This window comes from Anomaloglossus baeobatrachus, chromosome 2 (genome assembly GCF_048569485.1).
Source record: "Anomaloglossus baeobatrachus isolate aAnoBae1 chromosome 2, aAnoBae1.hap1, whole genome shotgun sequence".
NCBI lineage: Eukaryota > Metazoa > Chordata > Amphibia > Anura > Aromobatidae > Anomaloglossus > Anomaloglossus baeobatrachus.
In genome coordinates, this window is record NC_134354.1 from 188,285,432 (window position 1) to 188,312,329 (window position 26,898).

A 26,898-nucleotide genomic window follows, 5' to 3' on the forward strand; every position below is an offset into this window, starting at 1 on the left:
CAAATATTAAGTTCTGTTTTTCTGTTGCATCAAAAACTTATTTCATGCAATAAAATGCAAATTAATTATTTAATAATCATACAACGTGAATTTCTGTATTTTTTTTTTTATTCTGTCGGTTACAGTTGAAGTGTAACTATGATAAAAATTACAGATTACTCTCAGGGTTGGAATCCGGAAATATATAAATTTTTTATTTATTTATTTATTTTATTTTTTTCAGGATTCCAACCCTGAGAGTCCATTCGTTACTAATTGGATGCATTAATTAGGATTGTTCTTAATATTACGTTGTCCTACAATATGAAATAAGTAAGCTTTTTAAATTACACGTCTTCTCATTTTGAGATTTTTTTCTTTCTGAACTCTACAAAGCAAATGTTTGATAGCTGATCTTGCATACCATGTGTAGAGCCCTAGAGACCAACCTAATATCATGATTCATGGACCCTGCCCCATTCAGGCAGGTTGGATTACACTCATTTATGTATTCTCTGATGAGCTGTTCAAAGAGAAATAAAAAACAACATTAGCCATATTAGATTACAAGGAACAGAGACATCAAAAAGCTACAGCTTGTTTCTATTCATTAGCAATCCATAAAGCCTTTATATTTCTTTACACCTAGTAGAGGAATATAATGGTCAGTTAATAATGATGTCATGTTTTCCTAGATCATATCAATAAATTCTAAAGTTTCAGCAAGGTACATCTTTGAGATGAACGGAAACTATGCATCACCAACAATGAATGACGGTACAACAATGTATAAAACTGTCAAAGTCTCAAGGGTTTCCCTAGAGTCGATGATGGAAAGTTGCAATCAGTCATCGCTTAGACAATGACATCACAGTCTCATATGTTGCCTGAGTCATTTCAATGAGGCATGGCTGAGTTTAGATTTTTTTGAGCTTTTCGTGTCTACTCAAAGCTTCTTCCCTTTAAAAAAACACAGGTGGCCACTGGAGTGGGAATATAATTAGCAGAGAAATGTTCTAAATTATTACAGTCTCTAGAAAGTAATGTAGTACAGCGCTTCTCTCAGAGAATGACCGGGTAATGTATAAAAAGCCAAGTCTTTGCCTATAGTGCTGCAATTTTGTCTTTCTAGGCCCCGAGGGTTAAAATGATCATTTATTCTTCCCCCCCTATTGATAATCAGGGTTGGACTGGGCCACCGGGGTGCCAGGGAAGACCCCAGTAGGCCCCGGATCCTTATTGGCCCCTCAGTGCTTCACATATGGCCCCAGGATAGTAACCGCAGACTGGGCTAGGGCAGGGGGCCCTGGGTGGCTCCACCAGTGGCAGTGCTAGGGCTCCGGGTGGCTTTACCAGCGGCAGTGCCAGGGCCCCGGCGGCTCCACCAGTGGCAGTGTCAGGGCCTCAGGGCCGCTTGTTACTATGTTGGCCGGGACTGAACTGCACAGTCTATTGTTCATGTACCGCCCCAGCCATGTCACAGTTAATCGACGCAGCCGCATCTGCTAACTGTGACATCACGCACCATGCCCAGCACTGCTGCTTTCTGCCGGAGAGGATCATCAATAGAGCCTGTGGGCCGGAATGGAGACAAGCCGGGGAAGGTAAGAACTCCTCTCATATGTGTGTATATGTCTGTTTAAATGACTTTTTTTTTGCATAAACAAGTATTCTGTGTACCAGTGTGTGTGTGTGTGTGTGTGTGTGTGTGTGTATGTCTGTCTGTACATTAGAGCATGTGCCTGTCTGCGTTCTTCTGAATGTCTGTGCATGTGGGTGCCTGTGTGTCTGTGCGTGGGCCTATCTGCATTCAGTGTGCATGTATGTGCCTACATGTGTGTGCATGCTTGTGCCTATGTGTGTGACGCCCTGGGCAAGCCAGGGGTCACAGGTCATCACACCACCACACCCTACATCCCAGTTAGGAACACCAAAGCTACTAAAATCCTTGCTGTCTTCCTCCAGGGGCTGATGTTCACACCAGGGGGTGGGCCAGGCGGTTGGCTCCGCCCACCGAGGACTTCACAGCCCTGGAGGCAGGAAGTACCAGGCAGTGGAGCCCAGGCAGGGCTAGAGTGAAGCTAGGGAAGTGAAGGAGTAAACAGCTAAGTGAAAGTGAAGTGGTAGTGGAGCAAAGAAGAAAAGAGTAAAAGCGAGCTTAGAAAGCCCTGAAGTTGGTCCAGCTAAGTGCAGGACAGTGTCAGCAAGGTCAGCAACAGCGGTGATAGTCTGGAGTGGGACTGCTCGGAGGTTGCTGGAAGGACCGCGGACGGGTAGTGGCCCGGCGGTCTGGAGCAGTATACGAAGGACAGTCAGCACCAGGGCAGGGGCCTCTCGGACCCCGGCAAGGCTAGGAGTCGCCATAATTTGCCAAATCCGTCAGTGAAGGGGACGTCGATCCCCCAACAACCAAGTCCCGACTGAAGGCAAAAGTCCAACCATTAAGGAGGAACACCGCCACCGCCAGGGCACCAGTTCCTCGGGGACAGCGTCTGCGGGCAAAGCAGGGCTCCTCCGGCCCATATCCAAGCCGGGGAGCGGGTTACCGGTGGGAATCCATCGCTACCAACACAGAAACACTAGGTGCAGGTCAAAGGGACATCACCGTTACCTACTGGGAAAGCAAGTGCAGCCGTCCGTGGGAACCGTCTTTCCAGCCGTGTGGTTTACCGTAAAACTGTGTCAACGTCTCAGGCTGAGTGAGTACCACAGTGCCGCAAGGCACCGCGCTGCCCCCGCGTCCCTGTGCCCACCAAGCCCTGCATCTCCCACCTCCTCACTGGGCCCCGGGATCACCAACCCCTACCCACGGAGGGGCAACACAACAACTGGCTGCTCCATACCACCCTTCTCGGGATCCCCATACAGAGCAGCGGTGGTGCCAATAAATCACCACAACCGTGGGTGGCGTCACGGACAATAAACCATCCCCACACCCAACTACCCCCTTTCACTCACGGGCGAGGAGCGCCGCTAGAGTCCCCGGGATCCGGCTCATCGCTCGAGCCACCGAGCAGCAGCAGGCCGCAGCAGCCGCGGCGGCCGGACCCGAGCAGCAGAGGGAGAGCGCGGCGTCCCCTCCTCCGCCCGCGACATGTGCATGTCTTCATGTTCATGCCTGTGTGTTTACGTATTGTGAGATGCCAAGGGGAGAAATACTAGAGAACAGGTATGTTTCCTCTCGGTTCATTTCATATGCCTCCATGTACTGATTGTGGAGCAGTCAGCCCATGAAAATGGGCTGGGAAAAGCTGGGCTGGGAAAATTATATCTGGCTCAGCAATAAGGTAGTCACTGAAGCCTGTTTATTTCAGTGTAATTTTGGGCTCGGTTTTTCCTGGAGTAATCAGTAGGAATAGCACTGGGACTGGTTGCTCCCTTCTCCACATTCAATCCAGGTTTTGATTCCTCACTGGATCAGCTGAAATAATCAGGAGGCATTCAGTACAAGGAGACTGCTGAGGAGAGCAGTCCAGGCTCATGGCTGCTGGTGCTGAGACTCAATTCCTCTGCTTGTTGTGCTGAGGAAGCAACACAGTAAGAGAATACTGTTTTGTTTGTTACATAGGTTTATTTTGTAGTTAGCATTCTGTTGTTAGTTAGTGGCAAGATGGCCTTAGACGTTTATTTTCCTGTTTTTTGAATGTGTAACACTGAGAGATAAGTGTACACAATAAACACGGCAGTGGCCGTATCTGTTTGGAACCTGCCAGTCTGCCGCTGTCATCTGTGAATCCATAGCCACTCACTTGGACCAAAGCAAAAATCCCAGCTGAGCTATATCTCCTGTCTCACAGTATGTATGAGTGTTCTTGTCTGCATGAGTGTGCATGTCTGTGTGTATTTGTCTGCATATCTCTGTGTCTGCATGCATTTATCTGCATTTGCCTGCATATGTCTGTGTGCCGATCTCCATGCATTTGTCTGAGTGTCTGCATATGTCTGTGTCTACATATATGTGTGTGTGTGTGTGTCTTTACACGTGTGCATGTCAGTGCATCTGCATATGTGTGCATGTGTCAGTGTGTGTCCATGTCTGTGTGCCTACATTACATCTTTTGTATTTAGTAACACAGCACACTCTCAATTTTGTATGATTGAAAAGAACTTTTTAATTCATGTACAAAAGCCAAGCAAAGGAAGTGAACATTTTTTGACAGATTATATTCTGACGTTTCCTTCCTTGGCCTTTTCACAGAGCCAATGCACGGGAGTGCCAGCGAGCACACAGCCCAGCTTTTATAGCCTATAAATCCAGGGCGGACTGCCCACTTATCTCCATCAACCACTACAACAGTTAGCCATTATCTCAGGATACTGAACCAGTATTGGCAGTAAACTCTGTGAACAAGGCCGTTGGCCGAAACGTCAGAGAATATAATCTGTCAAAAAATGTTCACTTCCTTTGTTTGGCTTTTGTACATGAATTAAAAAGTTATTTTCAATCATACAAAATTGAGAGTGTGCCGTGTTACTAAATACAATTCAAGATTACTCAACCCAACCACTGGCACCTCGCTTCCTTCAGTATGCATGCCTTTTCTCATAATACATCACATGGGGGGAGTGGACATTTGACCGTGCCGGATATGCAGCCACAAAAGGACGTAGGGGAGCGCAGGAGGGTGATTAGAATCTTTTTGTAACTCCCTCTGTGAATGGACAGGGTAATGGATAAAGGAGCCCAGTATGAGGCAGTTTAGGGGCCTGGGATGGAGGAACATAGGGGCCCAAGATGCAGGAACATAGGGGTCTAGGATGGGAAAGATTATTAAATAAAGGGGGCCAGGATGGGAGACATTATTAAAGGGGGCCAGGATGGGAGACATTATTAAATAAAGGGGGCCAGGATGGGAGACATTATTAAATAAAGGGGGCCAGGATGGGAGACATTATTAAATAAAGGGGGCCAGGATGGGAGACATTATTAAATAAAGGGGGCCAGGATGGGAGACATTATTAAATAAAGGGGGCCAGGAAGGGAGACATTATTAAATAAAGGCAGCCAGGATGGGGTACATTATTAAATAAAGGCAGCCAGGATGGGGTACATTATTAAATAAAGGCAGCCAGGATGGGGTACATTATTAAATAAAGGCAGCCAGGATGGGGGATATTATTAAATAAAGGCAGCCAGGATAGAGGATGGGGTACAGAATTACTATTTGGGGCCACAACAAGGAACATACATTATTGGCTTATGGTGGCAAATGGTGGACCTAATTACTGTAGGGGAAAATTAGGGGACATTATTACTGCTTTTATATAATTTAATTTTCAGGATACGGTCTTCCATGGGGGAACAAAAGTCTGATGTAGTGTAGAAATTGGGGAAAAAGTGTGGAATGTGCTCTGGGAGTGATCAGCTACAGGTAATTGTGTGTTATATTCTGCAGTTGCATCATGGCAGGAAGAAATAATAGCGGTCAGTGCCGGATGAAGAGGAAAAGCGAAGATGAATAATATCCACTAGAGAAATCATTGGTAAGTTAGTGTATTACTTGTACACACACACACTATACACTATATACAGAGCTCCTGAGTATAATGTCACTGGTGATCACTGTATTTCAAGTACACTGACACTATATACAGAGCTCCTGTGTATAATGGCACTGATGGTAATATTAGTGTTGTCATTATTAGTGTAGTATTCAGTTATTTTGTGGTCTGGTCATGGGGTGTTGGTATTTGACGCATGTATGTGGTTGTATTCGGTCACCATGTAGTGGTAATATTTGATCTGGTCACGGTATGGTGGTATTTCTCTCTTGTATGTGGTATAATTTGGTCACTGTGGTCTGGTCACGGTGTGGTAGTATTTCCCCCTTGTATGTGGATGTATTTATTTGGTCACTATGTGGTCTGATCATAGTGTTACAGTATTTATCCCTTGTATGTGGTATTATTCGGACATTGTGGTCTGGTCACGGTGTGCCGGTATTTCCCCCTTATAAGTGGTTGTGTTTGGTCACTGTGCGTTGGATATATTTTGTCTGGTCACAGTGTTGCAGTATTTCTCCCTTGTATGTGGTTGTATTTGGTCACTGTGTGGTGGTAAAATGTGGTCTGGTCATGGTTTGGCGGTATTTCTCTTTTGTATGTGGTATTATTCGGTCACTATGTGGTCTGGTCATACTGGTACAGTATTTCTCCCTTGTATGTGGTATTATTCAGTCATTTTGTGGTTTGGTCACGGTATGGCGGTATTGGCCTCCATTGCACTCCTGTGCATGTGCACCTTTCAGCTGCCTTCTAATGGCCGAGCAAAGTACGGTAATGCGCAGGCGCAATAGAAGGTCAAAGACCGCACGCGCATTAGAGTACTTTTATCTGTCCTCAGCCGGGCAGATCAAAGTGCGCATTTGCAGGAGCACAATGGAGACCTCTGTGTGAATGACGCAGGACACATCATGCACATGGGACAGGGCAGGAGGACGACAATCACACAAGAGGGAGCAGGCACCGGACCAAGAGCAGCGACACCCATCACACCAGACTACCCCCAGGTGAGTATTATAAAGGTGTTTTTTTACATTTTACACAGCAGCCTGGGTTGTTATATACAATATTCTAGAATGCTGTATATAAGGGCTCACTGGTGGTGGCCGCAGCTCATAAGGGAAAATCTTGGTGACAGGTTCCTTTAACAATGTTTTAATTTTCTGAGTTAGTTTAAATCTGTTTTTTGGTCCATTTTGCCTGAGCAATAGCAGCTACTTATTATTTCTGCACACCTTGATACAGGGCATTTATGGACTCCTTAGGCCTCACTTTCACTTAATACACAATTACACATCACTTCAAATGCTTCAAACCAATAAGCAATTGAGTTTATACAGCATGAAGTTGGAAAATATGTATAAAAATTATAATATAGCCAAAATTCTCACATGCATAATAATTATGCACACATAGTAAGGGGAAGTGACATCAATGAGGTTATGTTGTATTGAAAAAGGAATTTAGTATTACTCCAATATATGTCTGGAAAAGATATTATTAGACCTTGTAATAATATCATTGTATAATACAGTTCCGATATGTAAAAGCTTTGAATGTGTAAAGGTGTGGACCTATGCTCATGTACCTCCTTGAAGCCATCAATCGTTTAACTAATGTATATGCAATGTACGATTGTGTAAGGTTATGTGGGCTGCAGTACCAAAACTGGCTACAAGAGGTCATTGTTTCTCTGATATATTTAGATTTCCCTGAGCGCTATAGGATCTTTTGTTCAGGGATGTGAAGGTTAACTCCTAGCCCGCCTGGGAGAGAGAGGAGTGTTAGTCAGAAGTAGTGATGGGCAGTTCGGCAATTTTTTATGATCCGCTTCCCCTGGCTCTGCTCACCAAAAAGAGCCGGCTCTTTCAGATCATTCATGGCTCCCTATTACATATGTGATCACCCCAGGTGAACACATATTTAAGATTATATTAACGCCAACGAAACGCCACCCAAACACTGCCCACTTAACATGGGCCAATTAAATTGTTGAGTGGGCGGGTTTTCATCCACTGAACACCTAAATTTTACGCCCAGTATGAGCTGTTAGGAGCTGAATCCTCTTATCAGTCAAAGCAGGGAGCCGGATTTTTGTGTCGGAATGTTTGCAACCGACACATCACAAGTCAGAAGGAGAGGAAGTTCTTAGTTCAGGGGTCAGTGTGTTTTTAGTACTAGTGAAGGAAGGCGTTGTTCTAGTGATGCTGGGAACCTGTTGGAGCGACAGAGGTCACATCGGCAGGAAAGTTGGAGGAGACCTGTGGGAAAGAAACCAAACACGAAGTGAGGCCAGTTTATGCCAGTAATGGGAGACCAGGTGACGTAAGGGGCCACCCATCTGAGAGCACAAGGAAGGGTGATGCGGCTCTAAGATCAGCCCTTGTAAGGAATCACTGATGGTGGCTATAGGTGCAGGATACTCAGCTCTCAGCTATTTATTGAATTGTGGGTTCCAGTGCCATAGAGAAGGACGGCTAATTTAACTTATATTGGAATCTACCACCCTTCTATATAATGGAAAAAAAACCAAAAGGATGACTAATGCAGGCACTGATGAATAAGAACATGCTTATGTATTTGAATGGTGAAGTTGAGGATCACAATGTGCAGGGTGATCATGGCAATATCCCATTGACGAACTAAGAAGAATTGAAGTAAAAATAATAAAACATGAAAATCAAAGTTGCTGTCATGATGCTGGTGCGCCCTGGACTAGCCAGGTCGTCACAGGTAACACACACACACCCCCACCCCCACTAGACAGCAACATTAGCCAAACACAAAATCCTTGTTGCCTCCCTCCAGGGTCTGATGTCCACACCAGGTGGGGCGGAGCCAAGCGGTTGGCTCCACCCACCGAGGAGTTCACAGGCCTGGAGGCGGGAAAAGTGACAGTTTAGTCCAGGAGGTGGAAGTGTGAGGAGTAAACACTGGGTGTCTGAGTTTGTAGGCCAAGGCACTGACAACAAGGTTGGCAGATGGTGGTGGCCGTCGCCAGGAGTGGTAAAGCAACGCAGAACCGTAGGACCTGGGATGGGCGTTGGCCCGCCGGTACCAACCGGGGAGCGAAGTGAAGCCAGCACACACAGGCAGGGTCATCGGACCCCGACCAGGCTTGGAGCCACCTACAATAGTCAAATCCGAGTGTGACTGGAACCCCAGGGGTTTCCTAACAGCCAAAGACCCGATAGAAGGCAACTGCCCACACTGTGAGGGTATACAGCTACCGCCTAAGGGTAGAGACCCAATGGCCAGCGCCTGCGGGCAAACGGGCTCCTCCGGCATCCATACACTGGGGAGCGGACTACCGTTGGGGATCCATCGTAGTCAAACAAGTACACAAAGATGCAGGGAAAGACAGCCGCCATCACCTGTCCGGGGAGAGACACTGCAGCCGGCTGCGGGACTCGTCCATCCAGCCGTTTGGTTTACCGAGGACTTTGTGCATCTCTTACTGAGTGAGTACACCCGTGCCATCCGCCGCCGCGCTGTCCCTGCAACCCTGCACCTCACCAACCCTGCCTCCCCGTCACCAGCAGCGGTGGTGCCCATCTTCACCACAACCCGTGGGTGGCGTCATGGACTAAATCCCCCAAACCAACCACCCATTTCACTCACGGGCGAGGAGCGCCGCTCTAGTCCCCGGATCTGGCCCACCGCTCGAGCCACCGAGCAGCAGCAGCCGCAGCAGCGCCAGACCCGAGCGTTAGTGAGCACGCAGCAGCGGCGGCGTCCTCCCCGCCCGCAACAACTTGGCGTCACAAACAGGATTAAACCCATCTACTTACCAGTAGAAGTGCGCCTTGTGATCTCCGCCGGCGGTGTCCAACCATAAATTTTGAAGCACCGCCATCTTGGCGCGAAAATCTCCCGCTTGAGCGTCTTCTCTGAGCAGGGAAGGCGCAAAAGCGAAGCCCCGCCCCCAAGTGGAAGTGCTGAAGAGAACCAAGGGGGGGCGGGTGTGTGTCTGCCTAATGTAGCCAAGGCTATAAAAGCGGGGACGCCAGGACTCTGCAAACATTTGGTTCCTGGAACACTGCTGCGCACGATGTCCCGTTCCTCCGGCACCGCGGAAATCCCCGAGCCCACGCCAGGAACAGCGACGTGGGTGGAAGCCCGGACCGCACAAATGTGCTGCCGCCTTCAAGCCCAGGTCCGGTTCTTGATGGAGCGCTGGGTGGCTGAGATGGAGGAAGTGGCGGCGGCCGTGCGGAGATGCGAGGTGGAGGCAGAGTTGGAGGAGCGGGTAAGCGACCCACGCCCCTGTGTCCGAGAAGGACCGGCCGCTGCGGCTGAGAGGCCCGGCCTGCACCCACTCACCCTCCTGCCTCCCCCTCCATCCATACCGGTTGCTGTTGCCCCTCCGCTCGGTCCGCTACCCCCAACACCGGTAGCGGAATCCAACCCATCCGCCCTAGAGGACCGGCCTGGGAACGTTGTTCGGGAACGGCCTGTGTCCCTCCCGCTGACATGGAAGGCCCCGCGGGAAGTAGCTGCCCACGACGAGAAGCCGTCGGCCCCGGAAGTGGCCGCACCCGAGACCGTCCCAGCTCCGGCAGTCCGCCCGGCCGTGGATGAACCGGCCGCTGCCGGCCCGAAGACCCAACCAGTAAGGCCAACTGTCCCTGAATTCCCCGAGGCTGCGCCGGGCCGCCACTGCAAAGCAGCAGTACAGGCCACGTCACCGCAGGACCCCCACGAGAGAGTACCGATAGTGGCCGGTGTGGGCGCGGTCCAACGGGGCCCGACCCGGGCGCAGGGGTCTGCCAACGCCCCTTATTGGGACAGGGAACCAAACCACTTGGGCTGGGAGATTGCCGCCAGAGAGCAGCAGAGGGCCGAAGTAATGGCGCGAGTGATTAAAGAAAAAGATACACTCCGTCATGCCACCTTTCGGGTGCGGGGCCCGGTGTATAAAGGCCAAGTCCAACAGTTTGACACGTGGATGGGGTTTGGATTCATATACGAGCCAGGCCTGGAGGCCGAAGTGTTTGTGGCCCGCCGCAATGTCAATTCACATCTTCCCACGGGCCACCCAGGTCGCGTTCTATTGCCAGGCGACCTGGTAACTTACACCCGCCACTGCGGGGAGAGGGGCTGGTTCGCCCTGGACATTAAACAAAGGAAGAGCCGCGGTGAGCAGATGCGGACCCAGCCCCCTCCTCCTCCACCAAGCCATCCGGATGTTGAGCTGAAAGAGGTCCTAGACGAGTACGACCTCAACTAGTGGCAGCGGTCCGCCGTTGCATAAAGTTGTCCCCGTTGGGACCCTCAGCAGTTCAAATGAATGACAAAAATCAACCGAAGATCATCTGATTAGCTACAGTGATTATTCCGGCCGTTGCCGGCAAGTTCTCCACGGAGGGACTCTGTGTGTTTTTACTACCCACATGAGGAACTACTCATGAACATGGCCGAGAACTGGTGGGCTTGTAAATAGTTTTGTGGGATGGAAACCATTGCCGTCTCCGGAGAGGCAGATTGGAGGAAGGGCCCGCAGCAGAGCAGACTGGGGCCCGGCCACCACCAGGACCGTTGGCCATCCTCCGGGGGTCAGGGCTCCTCCTGGACGTGGGGTCCCCTGAAGTGACAGCCGGGTGCGAGTAACTGTACCCGTTCCCGCTCGGGCAGCCTGAACTTGAACTGGGGTCAAGGGGTGCTGCCCACTTCTTAGGGGCAGCATCAGGGCTAGGTTGCTTGGGTGGGAGAGCGTAAGACATCCGTCCGTCCGTTATTATTAAAAGTGTTTTTATATGTGCAACGTTTAAGTGATCTAACAAAAAAATGCTTATGTTTGAAATGTTTACGTGTTATTTATGTTTTTACAGTTTTTGAAAAAAATAAATAAAACCGGTGATGGACGGGCAGCCCGCGGACGGCCTGCATTTCACCAAGGGGGAATGTGGTGCCCTGGACTACCCAGGTCGTCACAGGTAACACACACACACCCCCACCCCCACTAGACAGCAACATTAGCAAAACACAAAATCCTTGTTGCCTCCCTCCAGGGTCTGATGTCGACACCAGGTGGGGCGGAGCTAAGCAGTTGGCTCCACCCACCGAAAAAGTGACAGTTTAGTCCAGGAGGTGGAAGTGTGAGGAGTAAACACTGGGTGTCTGGGTTTGTGGCCCAGGCACTGACAACAAGGTTGGCAGACGGTGGTGGCCGTCTGCAGGAGTGGTGAAGCAACGCAAAACCGTAGGACCAGGGTCGGGCGTTGGCCCGCTGGTACCGACTGGGGAGCGAAGTGAAGCCAGCACACACAGGCAGGGCCATCGGACCCCGACCAGGCTTGGAGCCGCCGACAATAGTCAAATCCCAGGGGTTTCCTAACAGCGAAAGACCCGATGGAAGGCAACCGCCCACACCGTGAGGGTATACAGCTACCGCCTAAGGCTACAGACCTGCGGGCAAACGGGCTCCTCCGGCATCCATACACCGGGGAGCGGACTACCGTTGGGGATCCATCCTATATCTTATAGGAGGGGATATGTCTTTGGGCCTAATAAAAAACAAAAAGAGTAAAGAGGAAAAGTCTCTTAGGGCAACATACAGATGGCACAGAGTCACTATGACGTAGATGGTAGTAAACAAATAGAAAGAACCTGATTCCTCCTTAATGAACAATGGCCCAACAGATGTATATAAATCTCCAATTTAAGTGAAGAGAGAATCTGCAATGTATAATCCAAATTTCACCGTTAGAGCCATGATGGAGCAGAGGGCCATACCTCCACAAAGCAATTATATCTACCCTTTGCAACCAATGAGTCAAGGTAGGGGTTGTTCCAGCCTGATTCCTGGAGAATTTTCACCACAAGGTTCCTGTATGTAAAATAAAGGAGTCTACATCATACCCCCATTTAATATATCAACATGCATAAATTCTTAAGTAGCACATATGGCACATGGAGGAGATAGGTTCGGTCAGGGGTCACTATCTCTGGTCCCTGGGGCCCCTCACCACCCTAGATAGGTTCCACACCTATGCACTGAGCCGGATACCTGACCAAAGGTATCCCTAGTGCTGGATCCTAAATAGGGAACAGGTGGAATAAGCTTTTCGTCAACCCCACTAAACACTAGAGAATACACAAGGAGGACACACAGGGAGAAAATGCATGAACTACTTATGCACAGATGACTCAGGTAGAAGTTCAGCAAAGCTTCACCAACAATACTACAGATGAAAGCAATACAACGACTTGCAACCAGAGCTAGAATGAACTGAATAATATCACCAGCACAAGTCCAGGGAAGATGGGAGCATTTAAGCACATGGAGAATACTGATAATCTGCAGCTGGATGGAAGGAGGGCTCCGCTGGGTCCTCAAGGGGTAGAGATGAAAACCCAGCAGGAAAATTACCTATTATAATGAATACTGCGTAACAGCAGGAACAGTAGAAAGTCAGGGAACACTCTGCGCAGACAAATGCTGTGATCTTCTATTGCCAGAAACTACATGACTGTCTGTCACCCGTGACACAGCAGTGACAGTTTGGGCCTGGTGAAAAACAAACTGTGGAACTGTTGCAAAAACTCCCCTATGATTTATCCTGCCATAGGATGAACCAATATTTTTGAATAGTTTTTTTTTACTTTATTATTACAAGGATACTGAGTGTTGATGGGTAATTCATGAATTTGTTGTGAAATGTTAGTAATTAGGTGAGTTTTTACTTTGGTGTCGACAAGCTTGGTCTTTGAGATGGCACGTACTACCTTCAATGATTGGTCCAATAGGTGGCCATCATAGCCTTTATTAAGAAATTGTTGTTTCACATAATTGGCTTCTGATAAAACATGGTATGTGTATGTGCAGCTGTGGCAGAGATGGGTAAATTGGCCTTTATGGATGTTGATTAGCCAACATGGTAAATGGCAACTGGACATGTCAATGAAACTATTGCAGTCTACAAGTTTCTTATATGGCTAATTTAACTTGCCTGGCTAAAAGACTGCATACAAGTAAAAAGCCAACATTAGAAACACAATGATTGTGCCTCTGTGTTATACAAAATACCATAAAGTGTCATGTCTGCTGTACAGTCATGTCCAAAAGTTTTGAGAATGCTACAAATATTAATTTTTACAAAGTCTACTGCTTAAGTTTTTCTAATGGCAATTTGCATATACTCCATAATGTCATAAAGAGTGATCAGCTTAACAACAATTACTTACAATTACAGCAAAGTCAATATTGGCTAAGAAAATGAACTTTAACCCTCAAAACACATTTCAACATCATTGCATTCCTGCCTTAAAAGGAGCAGCTAACATTGTTTTAGTGATTGTTCCATTAACACAGGTGGGGTGATGATGAGGACAGGGCTGGCGATTAATCAGTCATGATTAAGTAAGAATGACACCACTGGACACTTTAAAAGGAGGCTGGTGCTTGGTATCATTGTTTCTCTTCAGTTAACCATGGTTATCCCTAAAGAAACACGTGCAGCTATCATTGCTCTGCACAAAAATGGCCTAACAGGGAAGAGTATCGCAGCTACAAAGATTGCACCTCAGTCAACAATCTATCGCATCATCAAGAACTTCAAGGAGAGTGCTTCCATTGTTGCCAAATAGGCTCCAGGGCGCCCAAGAAGGACCAGCAAACGCCAGGACCGTATCTTAAAACTGTTTCAGCTGTGGTATCGGACTTCCATCAGTGCCGAGCTAGCTCAGCAATGGCAGCAGGCTGGTGTGAGTGCTTCTGCACGTACTGCGAGGCGGAGACTGCTTGAGCAAGGCCTGGTTTCAAGGAGGGCAGCAAAGAAGCCACTTCTCTCCACAAAAAACATCAGGGACCGACTGATATTCTGCAAAAGGTACAGGGAGTGGACTGCTGAGGACTGGAGTAAAGTCATTTTCTCAGATGAATCCCCTTTTCGATTGTTTGGGACATCTGGAAAACAGCTTATTAGGAGAAAAAGAGGTGAGCGCTACCACCAGTCTTGTCTCATGCCAACTGTTAAGCATCCTGAAACGATTCATGTGTGGGGTTGCTTCTCAGCCAAGGGAATCGGCTCACTCACAGTCTTGCCTAACAACACAGCCATGAATAAAGAATGGTACCAGAATGTCCTCCAAGAGCAACTTCTCCCAACTGTCCAAGAGCAGTTTGGCGCCCAACAATGCCTTTTCCAGCATGATGGAGCACCTTGCCATAAAGCAAAGGTGATCACTAAATGGCTCATGGAACAAAACATAGAGATTTTAGGTCCATGGCCTGGAAACTCCCCAGATCTTAATCCCATTGAGAACTTGTGGGCAATCATCAAGAGACGGGTGGACAAACAAAAACCAACAAATTCTGGCAAAATGCAAGCATTGCTTATGCAAGAATGGACAGCTATCAGTCAGGATTTGATCCAGAAGTTGATTGAGAGCATGCCAGGGAGAATTGTAGAGGTCCTGAAGAAGAAGGGTCAACACTGCAAATATTGACTTGCTGCATTAACTCATTCTAACTGTCAATATAACCTTTTGGTACTCATCATATGATTGCAATTATATTTCTGTATGTGATGTAAACATCAGACAAACACAAATAAAAACCAGAGGGCAACAGATCATGTGAAAATATAATTTTAGTGTCATTCTCAAAACTTTTGGCCATGACTGTATTCTGTGCTCAAGTGTTGTGCCAAGTAAAGACTGCCTTGTTTTTATCAAAGTGTCTGTGGCCCTTATCTGGAGGTCCCATAAACCTGTTGTGGAGCGTAAGGCTATGTGCCAATGGGAGTTTGTACCTGCGGATATATCCGCAGGTACGTCCGCAGGTTTCCCACAGCTGCTCGCTGGAATCCGCAGCTATCCCATGCTGCGGTAGTGTGACGCCCTGGGCAAGCCAGGGGTCACAGGTCATCACACCACCACACCCTACACCCCAGCTAGGCACATCTAAGCTAACCCAAAATCCTTGTTGCCTTCCTCCAGGGGCTGATGTTCACACCAGGGGGTGGGCCAGGCGGTTGGCTCCACCCACCGAGGAGTACACAGCCCTGGAGGCGGGAGGAACCAGGCAGTCAGCTCAGGGAAGAGCTAGAGTGTCGAGTTGAAGTCTAGCTGAGGGCTAGAGAGGAGTTTAGCCCAGTCAGGGCTTGAGTGAGCAGATGAGTTTAGGAAGTAAAAGGAGAAGGAAGTGAAGTGGTAGAGGAGCTGAGGAGTTTGTAAAGCCTGAAGTGAGTCCGGCTGTGTGCCCGGACAGTGACAGCAAGGTCAGCAGATGGCGGTGACTGTCTGGAGGGGGACTGCTCGGAGGTTGCTGGAAGGACCGCGGACGGGTGGTGACCCGGCGGTCTGGAGCAGTATACGAAGGACAGTCAGCACCAGGGCAGGGGCCTCTCGGACCCCGGCAAGGCTAGGAGTCACCATAATTTGCCAAATCCGTCAGTGAAGGGGACGTCGGTCTCCGAACAACCAAGTCCCGATTGAAGGCAACAGTCCAACCATTAAGGAGGAACACCGCCACCGCCAGGGCACCAGTTTCTCAGGGCCAGCGCCTGCGGGCAAAGTAGGGCTCCTCCGGCCCAGATTGAAGCCGGGGAGCGGGTTACCGGTGGGAACCCATCGCAACCATCATCAACATAGATGCAGGACAGAGGGACCGTCACCGTCACCTACTGGGGAAAGCAAGTGCAGCCATCCGTGGGAACCGTCTTTCCAGCCATGTGTTTTACCGAGAACTGTGTCATCGTCTCAGGCTGAGTGAGTACCACAGTGCCGCAAGGCACAGCGCTGCCCCCGCATCCCTGCGCCCACCAGGCCCTGCATCTCCCACCTCATCACTGGGCCCCGGGATCACCATCCCCTACCAACGGAGGAGCAACACAACAACTGGCTGCTCCACATCATCACTTCCGGGATCCCCATACAGAGCAGCGGTGGTGTCGACAAATCACCACAACCGTGGGTGGCGTCACGGACAATAGACTATATCCCAAAACCCAATCCCCTTTCACTCACGGGCGAGGAGCGCCGCTCGAGACCCCCGGGATCCGGCCCACCGCTCGAGCCACCACTGAGCAGCAGCAGCTGGACCCGAGTAGAGGGGTGAGCGCAGTGCTGACACCCTCCTCCCCGCCCGCGACAACTACAAGCAAACAAACACCCAAAAAAAAACCAACATTGTTTGCAATGTGCCGGGGTATGTTACAGTTAGCACTCCCCGGGTACGTTTATAAATGATACAACACTTGTGCAGGAAAATTAGTGTAATAACAAGGCATAAAGCGCTTATCATTATCAGAGCGATACAGTGAAGTGTATGCACTGAAATGTACCACCCCATCTGTAGAGTGGCAGCAGTGTAGAAATTCACCTTCTTTCTTGCACACTGCTGCAGCCCTTCTTGTAATTGCAGGCTACCTTCACATTATTGAACAGCCTTCTTATTTCCTGCTGGGTTCTTGTACTACCATGGCCCTTTTTAGTGTTCTGAACCAAGCACTTCCTTGTGAGCACCAGTCTGTTTACAAGCTCTCTAGCATTGTATTGGCCCTTCTGCTATAAACTTATCCATACCCAGCAGGACCTGTATTGTTGGAGTCAGCGCTGGCACAAATTACAGGTTCTGATTAGTATGATCGGTGGAACCCAGCAACTACCGGGGACTTCAAGAAGGCTGGTTACACTGCTAGGAAAAAGACCAATTACCAGAACAGAGAATTTATGTCCCTTGTTCTCCATTGGTTGTAAGGCCATGTCTAGCAGGGGTTAAATGTATGTGCCCTGCCCTTCTATTCAATAGACTATAGCACTAAAGGCCACTTTAAACGCAACAACATCGCTAACGAGATGTTGTTGGGGTCACGGAATTCGTGACTCACATCCAGCCTCGTTAGCGACGTCATTGCGTGTGAAACGCAGGAACGACTGTTAACGATCAAAATTACTTACCTAATCTTTGATCGTTGACGCGTCGTTCTAATCCCAAATATCGTTGCTGTTGCAGGTACGATGTTATTGGTCGTTCCTGCGGCAGCACACATCGCTATGTATGACACCGCAGGAACAAGGAACAACAGCGTACCTGCGTCCAGCCAGCAACGAGGTGGGCGTGTCTTTCCTTCGGCTGCTCTCCGCCCATCCGCTTCTATTGGCCGCCTACCGTGTGACGTCGCTGTGTGACGCCGCACAAACCGCCCCCTTAGAAAGGAGGCGGTTCGCCGGCCACAGCGACGTTGCAGGAAAGGTAAGTCCGTGTGACGGGGCCTAGCGATATTGTGCGCAACGGGCAGCGATTTGCCCATGACGCACAACCGACGGGGGCGGGTGCTTTCACCAGCGACATCGCTAGCGATGTCGCTGTGTGTAAAGTGCCCTTAAGGGTATGGTTCCACTAGTGTATAGCTTCTAATGTGAGAGCATCAGAAACGATATGCTAATGACCCTCTGCTGTGGGTGTTAGCCATGGGTCATACGACTGTGATGCAATCTTGCGAACACATCACAGGTGTGGACAAGAGGGACAGAACACTTTCTCCCCATTTCCTCCCTGGCCTGTCTCTATGTACATTGCACTGAAGTCAAATGACATGCAAGTGCAGTGCAATGTCTCACATGCTCCCATAGGCTTGTATGGGGGTGCATGAGTCAAGAATCGTTGCCAAATGCAGCTTACTGCGATTCATTTTACATGCTGCTATGGCATGAAAAATCAATCGCAGATGGACACTGCACCATAGTTTTGCATTGGTGCAAGAGCAATCCAATGTTTTATTGGATAGCACTCATCTGTGCAAAACGCAAGTGGAACCGTACCCTATACTTGAGCAGTACATCGGTAAAAAACAGAGCAGTATAACAAAGGAACAACCTCATGCTCCAGCCATTTCATCGTGAACGCAATTTTGCCACAATGGGAGAACTATAATGTCTAATTGTACATTCTGTTTAGAAGAGAGAAACATTTTTTGGGGTTCATTAAACTTGTTGCTTATAAGGTAATAAATTATTTGCTGTTCGGTAAAATTAAGTATACGATTGACTGTAGAAAAACATATGGTCACAATTTGATTGCAGGTCCATCTTTTTGTCAATAGACCTGCTTCTAATTACTAAGTCCATGTGCTTTGCCTGATGCTTGGGAGGGATGATTGACTGCCAAGACTAGACATCATTCTAGCTATAAACTGAAAACAATGGCAGAATATGTTTTTCATTTGCTGTCACATATCTTTTTTAAAGGAGAACTACCCCCTTATATATATTTATCCAGTAAAGCACTTTAAAAAAAAAAGGATCAGCTTACAGGAATTCTTATCAGTACCAAAAATTACTGATTACTGTCCTGAAGCCTATTGCACCTCTACTCTAACGTCTATAGGACAACACTATTCAGTTTTCTGATGTTGCAGTCTTGTAATGAGTCAGTGATTACATATAAGTAAGGACAATACATTTTTTCAACTAACTGTATAGTGATTAATCACGCTCTTAAAGGGAAACTGACAGAAGAGTGAACCCTCCTAAGCCTTCTATATAGGCATACATGTCATAGGAAGTTGAATAATATGACACCTTGATATCTGCGATCTGATCTTTTTTCGTGATTTTTTATTAATATGTAAATGAGCTGTTAAGATCTATGGACAAGTCATAGATCTATCAGAGAATCTACCTTTAGAGCCTATTTGAAATTAAATGGAGCATTAACCGTGTGAGACATGACTGTCAGCTCTACAGTAAGATCAAGAGAGCAAAGAGTGATTATACCTAACTGTACAGCAGAGCTGAGATTTGCCGCATTACAAACACATCAGCAGCTCTGTTCTCATACGGCTGTCAGTTCAGCTGTATTTTCCTCTCCCCCTGTGGCTGCCTGTGAGATAGTAGCTGAAGACATGTTAGGTGTAATCAGGAGCCATTCTGCAGCATAGCTGAGACCACTATGAGAGGATAACTGCAGATGTGCTTGTAATGAGGAAAAGTTCTGCTCTGCTTTACTGTATTAGTTATTATCACACACAGCTCTGCAGAGAGATCAGAGAGCAGATGATCAGTCTTATGTCTCACACTGGTAATGTCCCCTTATGCTTTATTTTGAGCTCTGAAGGCAGACTAAGAAATCTGTGTATGATCCATAGATCTTAACAGCTCATTTACTTATTAAGCAAAGCATGGGTTTTCACTGGAATATGACATCGCATTTCAGATATGAGGCATCATTTTATTCAACTATGACCTGCATGCCCACAAAAACAGCTTAGAAAGGTTTATCCTACTGACATATTCTCTTTAAAGCCAAACTTAAAGCTCCTTTACACGTTTCAATTTCTCGTGCGATCGCATGTGCGATCGAACCCACCCCCATCGTTTGTGCAGGACGGGCAATTTCTTGCCCGTGTCGCACAAAGTCATAAACCCCCGTCACACGTACTTACCTTCCAAACGACCTCGCTGTGGGCGGCGAACATCCACTTCCTGGAGGGGGAGGGACGTTCGGCGTCACAGCGACAACACACAGCGGCCAGCCAATAGAAGCAGAGGGGTGGAGATGAGCGGGACGTAAACATCCGGCCCACCTCAATCCTTCCGCATTGCCGGCGGCCGGATGTAAGCTGCAGTTCATTGTTCCCGGGGTGTCACATGGAGTGACGTGTGCTGCCTCGGGAACGATGAACAACCGGAACACAGAAAGACGTTCGATTTTTTTGAAAATGAGCAACGTGTCAACGAGCAACGATAAGGTGAGTATTTTTGCTAGTTCACAGTCACTCATTTGTGTTACACGCTACGATATGTCAAACGAGGCCGGATGTGCGTCACTAACGACATGACCCCGATGTCTTATCGTTTGATAAATCGTAGCGTGTAACGGGCCCTTTATATGCAGTAATTTATCAATTTTCTAAAATAATAAATAAATAAATAGATACTTACAGTATATATACAAATTGTGATACAAAATATCATAACGTCACGTCACCAGGGCCGTATTTGCCACTAAGCACCCGTGGTCCCGTGCCTAGGGCGGCACGTTGCGGGGGGCGGCACTTTCTGGCAGCAAAAAAAAATTTTTTTTTTTTTTTTTTTTTTTTTACATCCCCGCCCCCCGTCCTTCCCCCCCGTTACACTCGGCTGTGTTCCGGGGGGGGTTGGGAGTTAGGAGAGGCGCACTTCTGCTGTGTATTTAAATACATGGCGGGCGCCAGGCATAGTGAGCTGACTAACCCCGGAAGTTCCATGGCCTGCACTTCCGGGGTCAGAGGCGCGCAGGCGCGACAATCAGCTCACTGCCCCGTGCTGCAGCGTCCAATGCTGCAGATGACACACGCCACGGAGGAGGACGCGTCTGCAGCTGGAGCAAGCCAGAAGAGGAGCCAGCCAGAGCAGGGCGGCGGGCACCGGAGCAGGTAAGGCAGAGCCTAGAATGTATGGGCACCTTACAGGTTAGTTGATGATCGTTGCAAATTGCGATGCCATTTTTTGTCCACTGTAATCATGCAAGGGGAGGCTGGGAAGAGAGGGAGGCTGGGAAGAGAGAGAGGCTGGGGGGAGGCTGGGAAGAGAGAGAGGCTGGGGGGAGGCTGGGAAGAGAGAGAGGCTGGGGGGAGGCTGGGAAGAGAGAGAGAGAGGCTGAGGCTGGGAAGAGAGAGAGGCTGGGAAGAGAGGCTGAGGGGAGGCTGGGAAGAGAGAGAGGCTGAGGCTGGGAAGAGAGAGAGACTGAGACTGGGGGGAGGCTGGGAAGAGAGAGGCTGAGGCTGGGGGGAGGCTGGGAAGAGAGAGGCTGAGGCTGGGGGGAGGCTGGGAAGAGAGAGAGGCTGAGGCTGGGGGGAGGCTGGGAAGAGAGAGAGGCTGGGAAGAGAGAGAGGCTGAGGCTGGGGGGAGTCTGGGAAGAGCGAGAGAGGCTGAGGCTGGGAAGACAGAGGCTTAGGCTGGGGGGGAGCTGGGAAGAGAGAGAGGCTGAGGCTGGGAAGAGAGGCTGAGGCTGGGGGGAGAGAGGCTGAGGCTGGGGGGGAGGCTGGGGCGAGAGAGAGGCTAAGGCTGGGGGGAGAGAGAGGCTGGGGGGAGAGAGAGGCTGAAGCTGGGGGGGAGGCTGGGAGAAGAGGCTGATTCTGGGGGAGTCTGGGAGGGGGAGGCTGATGCTGAGGGAGGCTGGGAGGGGGAGGGTGAGGCTTGGAGGAGGGAAGCTGATGCTGAGGGAGACTTGGAGGAGGGAGGCTGAGGGAGGAGGGAGGCTGAGGCTGGGAGAGGCTGGCAGGAGGGAGGCTGAGGCTGGGGGAGGCTGATGCTGGGGGAGGCTGGGAGGAGAGAGGCTGATGCTGGGGAAGGTGACGCTTGGAGGAGGGAGGCTGATGCTGAGGGAGGCTGGGAGGAGGGAGGCTGATGCTGGGGGAAGCTGGGAGGGTGAGGCTTGGAGGAGGGAAGCTGATGCTGAGGGAGGCTTGGAGGAGGGAGGCTGATGCTGAGGGAGGCTGATGCTGGGGGAGGCTGGGAGGAGGAAGGCTGATGCTGGGAGGAGGGAGGCTGATGCTGGGGGAGGCTGGGAGGAGGGAGACTGATGCTGGGGGAGGCTGGGAGGAGGGAGGCTGATGCTGGGGGAGGCTGGGAGGAGGGATGCTGATGCTGGGGGAGGCTGGGAGGAGGGAGGCTGATGCGGGAGGCTGGGAGGAGGGAGGCTGATGCTTGGGGAGGTTGGGAGGAGGGAGGCTGAGGCTGGGGGAGGCTGGGAGGAGGGAGGCTGAGGCTGAGGGAGGGGGAGGCTGAGGCTGGGGGAGGTTGGGAGGAGGGAGGCTGGGAGGAGAGAGGCTGATGCTGGGAGGGGGAAGGTGAGGCTTGGAGGAGGGAGGCTGATGCTGGGGGAGGCTGGGAGGAGGGAGGCTGGGAGGAGAGAGGCTGATGCTGGGAGGGGGAAGGTGAGGCTTGGAGGAGGGAGGCTGATGCTGGGGGAGGCTGGGAGGAGGGAGGCTGGGAGGAGAGAGGCTGATGCTGGGAGGGGGAAGGTGAGGCTTGGAGGAGGGAGGCTGATACTGGGGGAGGCTGGGAGGAGGAAGGCTGATGCTGGGGGAGGCTGGGAGGAGGGAGGCTGATGCTGGGGGAGGCTGGAAGGAGGGAGGCTGATGCTGGGGGAGGCTGGGAGGAGGGAGGCTGATGCTAGGGGAGGCTGGGAGGAGGGAGGCTGAAGCTGGGGGAGGCTGGGAGGAGGGAGGCTGAGGCTGGGGGAGGCTGAGGCTGGGAGAGGCTGGGAGGAGGGAGGCTGATGCTGGGGGAGGCTGGGGAGAGAGAGGCTGATGCTGGGGGAGAGGCTGCTGGTGAAGGCGGGAGAGAGCGGCTGCTGCTGGGGGAATGGGAGAGGGGCCAATGCTAGAGACAGAGGACAAGGGTTGAGGGATAGAGCAATGACAATATCGATGGGGGGGAGTGTAAGGACTCAGAATAAGAGGGGGCCAGCATTGGGAGCTCATTATGGAGAAGGGGCAGCATGTCTGGGCTCAGTATGGAGTGGAACAATGTAGGGGAGTCAATATCAAGAGTGGGGTAGTGTGTGTGTGGGGGGGTCTCAGCATAAGCGTTAGTGTGGTGGTCTTAGGATGAATGGGGCAGCATGGAGGTGTCATTATGGAAAAGAGGAAGGCAGCATTAGGAGCTCATGGAGAGGGGCAGCATGCACAGGACACTGAGGAGGGGGCAGCATGCATGGGACACTGTCAGGAGGGGGCAGCATGCATGGGACACTGTCAGGAGGGGGCAGCATGCATGGGACACTGTCAGGAGGGGGCAGCATGCATGGGACACTGTCAGGAGGGGGCAGCATGCATGGGACACTGTCAGGAGGGGGCAGCATGCATGGGACACTGTCAGGAGGGGGCAGCATGCATGGGACACTGTCAGGAGGGGGCAGCATGCACGGGACACTGAGGAGGGGGCAGCATGCATGGGACATTGTGAGGAGGGGACAGCATGCATGGGACACTGTCAGGAGGGGGCAGCATGCATGGGACACTGTCAGGAGGGGGCAGCATGCATGGGACACTGTCAGGAGGGGGCAGCATGCATGGGACACTGTCAGGAGGGGGCAGCATGCATGGGACACTGTGAGGAGGGGGCAGCATGCATGGGACATTGTGAGGAGGGGGCAGCATGCATGGGACATTGTGAGGAGGGAGCAGCATGCATGGGACACTGTGAGGAGGGAACAGCATGCATGGGACACTGTGAGGAGGGGGCAGCATGCATGGGACATTGTGAGGAGGGAGCAGCATGCATGGGACACTGTGAGGAGGGAACAGCATGCATGGGACACTGAGGAGGGAACAGCATGCATGGGACACTGTGAGGAGGGGGCAGCATGCATGGGACACTGTGAGGAGGGGGCAGCATGCATGGGACACTGTGAGGAGGGAGCAGCATGCATGGGACACTGTGAGGAGGGAACAGCATGCATGGGACACTGTGAGGAGGGGGCAGCATGCATGGGACACTGTCAGGAGGGGGCAGCATGCATGGGACACTGTGAGGAGGGGGCAGCATGCCTGGGACACTGTGAGGAGGGGGCAGCATGCATGGGACACTGTGAGGAGGGGGCAGCATGCATGGGACACTGTGAGGAGGGGGCAGCATGCATGGGACACTGTGAGGAGGGGGCAGCATGCATGGGACACTGTGAGGAGGGAGCAGCATGCATGGGACACTGTGAGGAGGGAGCAGCATGCATGGGACACTGTGAGGAGGGAGCAGCATGCATGGGACACTGTGAGGAGGGGGCAGCATGCCTGGGACACTGTGAGGAGGGGGCAGCATGCCTGGGACACTGTGAGGAGGGGGCAGCATGCCTGGGACACTGTGAGGAGGGGGCAGCATGCATGGGACACTGTGAGGAGGGGGCAGCATGCATGGGACACTGTGAGGAGGGGGCAGCATGCATGGGACACTGTGAGGAGGGGGCAGTATGCCTGGGACACTGTGAGGAGGGGGCAGCATGCCTGGGACACTGTGAGGAGGGGGCAGCATGCCTGGGACACTGTGAGGAGGGGGCAGCATGCCTGGGACACTGTGAGGAGGGGGCAGCATGCCTGGGACACTGTGAGGAGGGGGCAGCATGCATGGGACACTGTGAGGAGGGGGCAGCATGCATGGGACACTGTGAGGAGGGGGCAGCATGCATGGGACACTGTGAGGAGGGGGAAGCATGCCTGTGACACTGTGAGGAGGGGGCAGCATGCATGGGACACTGTGAGGAGGGGGCAGCATGCATGGGACACTGTGAGGAGGGGGCAGCATGCATGGGACACTGTGAGGAGGGGGCAGCATGCCTGGGACACTGTGAGGAGGGGGCAGCATGCATGGGACACTGTGAGGAGGGGGCAGCATGCATGGGACACTGTGAGGAGGGGGCAGCATGCATGGGACACTGTGAGGAGGGGGAAGCATGCCTGTGACACTGTGAGGAGGGGGCAGCATGCATGGGACACTGTGAGGAGGGGGCAGCATGCATGGGACACTGTGAGGAGGGGGCAGCATGCATGGGACACTGTGAGGAGGGGGCAGCATGCATGGGACACTGTGAGGAGGGGGCAGCATGCATGGGACACTGTGAGGAGGGGGCAGCATGCATGGGACACTGTGAGGAGGGGGGCAGCATGCATGGGACACTGTGAAGAGGGGGGCAGCATGATGTGAGGACAATGTTCAGATCATATTTCATAATTGAGGAAGGTGTGGTGGGTATAATTTATAAGGGAGGGCAGTGTGTAGTTTATTAGGGGCAGTGTGACAGTCACAGTATATAAGTGGGGATGGTGTGGTGGGAATATTTTATACTCATGCTATGTTTTGATGTGCCCGTGGTGATTCCCATTGGGGGGGGGTTAGTGCCCTTCGTTTCTCATTGATACTTTTTCAAGTGTTTTACAGAGTAGATCTGCCTTAAACAGATCTCGTGTGCGAAAACTCAGTTTTACGTTGTCAATAAGGGGCGCGACCACTTAAAGTGCCTAGGGCAGCACGAAGGCAAAATACAGCCCTGCACGTCACATAGGTTGATCTTCTTGGACCAATTTTTATGAAGTGTTGACATATTGTTCTAGTTGTAACTACCTGAGAACTAGTAGGAAATGCTTGGATAATAAACTTTCAGTGATAACTTGCATATTGGATATTCGCAGTTAGCTATATACTAACGTACATTGGTACGGTCAAATCGGAGTTACCTTACCAGTAATGAAGAAAAGTGTACAACATCAACCTAGACAGCTTTGTTATTATTGAACATGCAGGAATAGTCAGTTCTGATATATTTTATGAGTTAACCCCCTTGGAATTAGACCATAAATGCAAGAAATTAATTCCAAATTCAGCCATATGGGGTAATCTATGGCTAGAACCTTTAGGTGTGGTCTGGTGCTAAGCACCCATTGTGTCAAACCCTTAGCTCACTTCAGTATCCTCTGGTACTCTGATGAGTCCGGTAAACCCAGGAGGGGTAGGGGGGAGGGTGGGAAGAAGAGTGTACAGAAAAATGACAGTCATGAAAAAAAATAGATATCCAGTTAATTGCATTCACAAGCACAAACAGAACAAGCATCGCAAGGCACTGGCAGCACCTGTGGTAAGGCTTTTTTGTACACAATGGCTGATGCCACAGATGCTGCCTGCACCTTACCTTGCTTGCTGTTCACGTTGTTAAGCTAGCAATCTACATGTGGTGAAGGATGCTCAGTTTTTCTTTCCTGAGTAATTTGCTAAACTATTAATTATGGAACTGAGCACCACAGCAGAAAGTAAACATAGTTGCTATTTATGCCAATCATTTAGTTAGCCACTGAATGAAAAATGTCTATATGTACGGCCGACCCAGTCTATTGGTGGACAAAAGTGACTTTGTATCTGAGAACAGAGCTGGAGTCCCACTTGTAAGTGACTTGCTTGAGAATCACATCACACTACCTGGACCGGCCGCTAGCTCTCCTGATAGGAGCAGGCAGCTGCATAAAAATTCATACAGCTGACCTGCTCCTGTCAGAAGAGCCGGCTGCCGATGCCGATGCAATCCTCGTGCGAATCACACACAAGTGTGCCTCCAGTCTTAAAGAGTGAACTGAAAAATGTGGCAATGATTTATTAAGATTGGCATTTCATACGGGGCATGCAGTGTCATGCGTTTCCATACATCTTGCAAGAAATGTTACACCGGTCTCTGACTGAAGCAACATTTGTGATAAAAGAAACACCCCCACCTTCCATGACCCTGATGGTTGGGTATAGCCAAGCTCAATCTAATCCCGGCACCTCCTCAGCTCGGCCCATTTTGGTGGAGCTGCTTTAAAATAGAGGGAAAACAACAAGTCGCAATATTTGTGCGCAACTCCACAAAACTCATTGAACATTTTTTATTATCATTCAAAATGGTTTATAGCATAAACACTATGATGAGTCTGGCCTATATGTCCAATGTGATGGAAACTTCTC

At 50.3% G+C, this 26,898-nt stretch overlaps 1 protein-coding gene across 1 annotated transcript in view; it reads left to right on the top strand.

Moving 5' to 3' along the window:
- Positions 1-26,898, top strand: part of CCDC80 (coiled-coil domain containing 80) — a 162,703-nt gene that overhangs the window by 44,502 nt on the left and 91,303 nt on the right. The gene's annotated exons all lie outside the window — the stretch shown is intronic.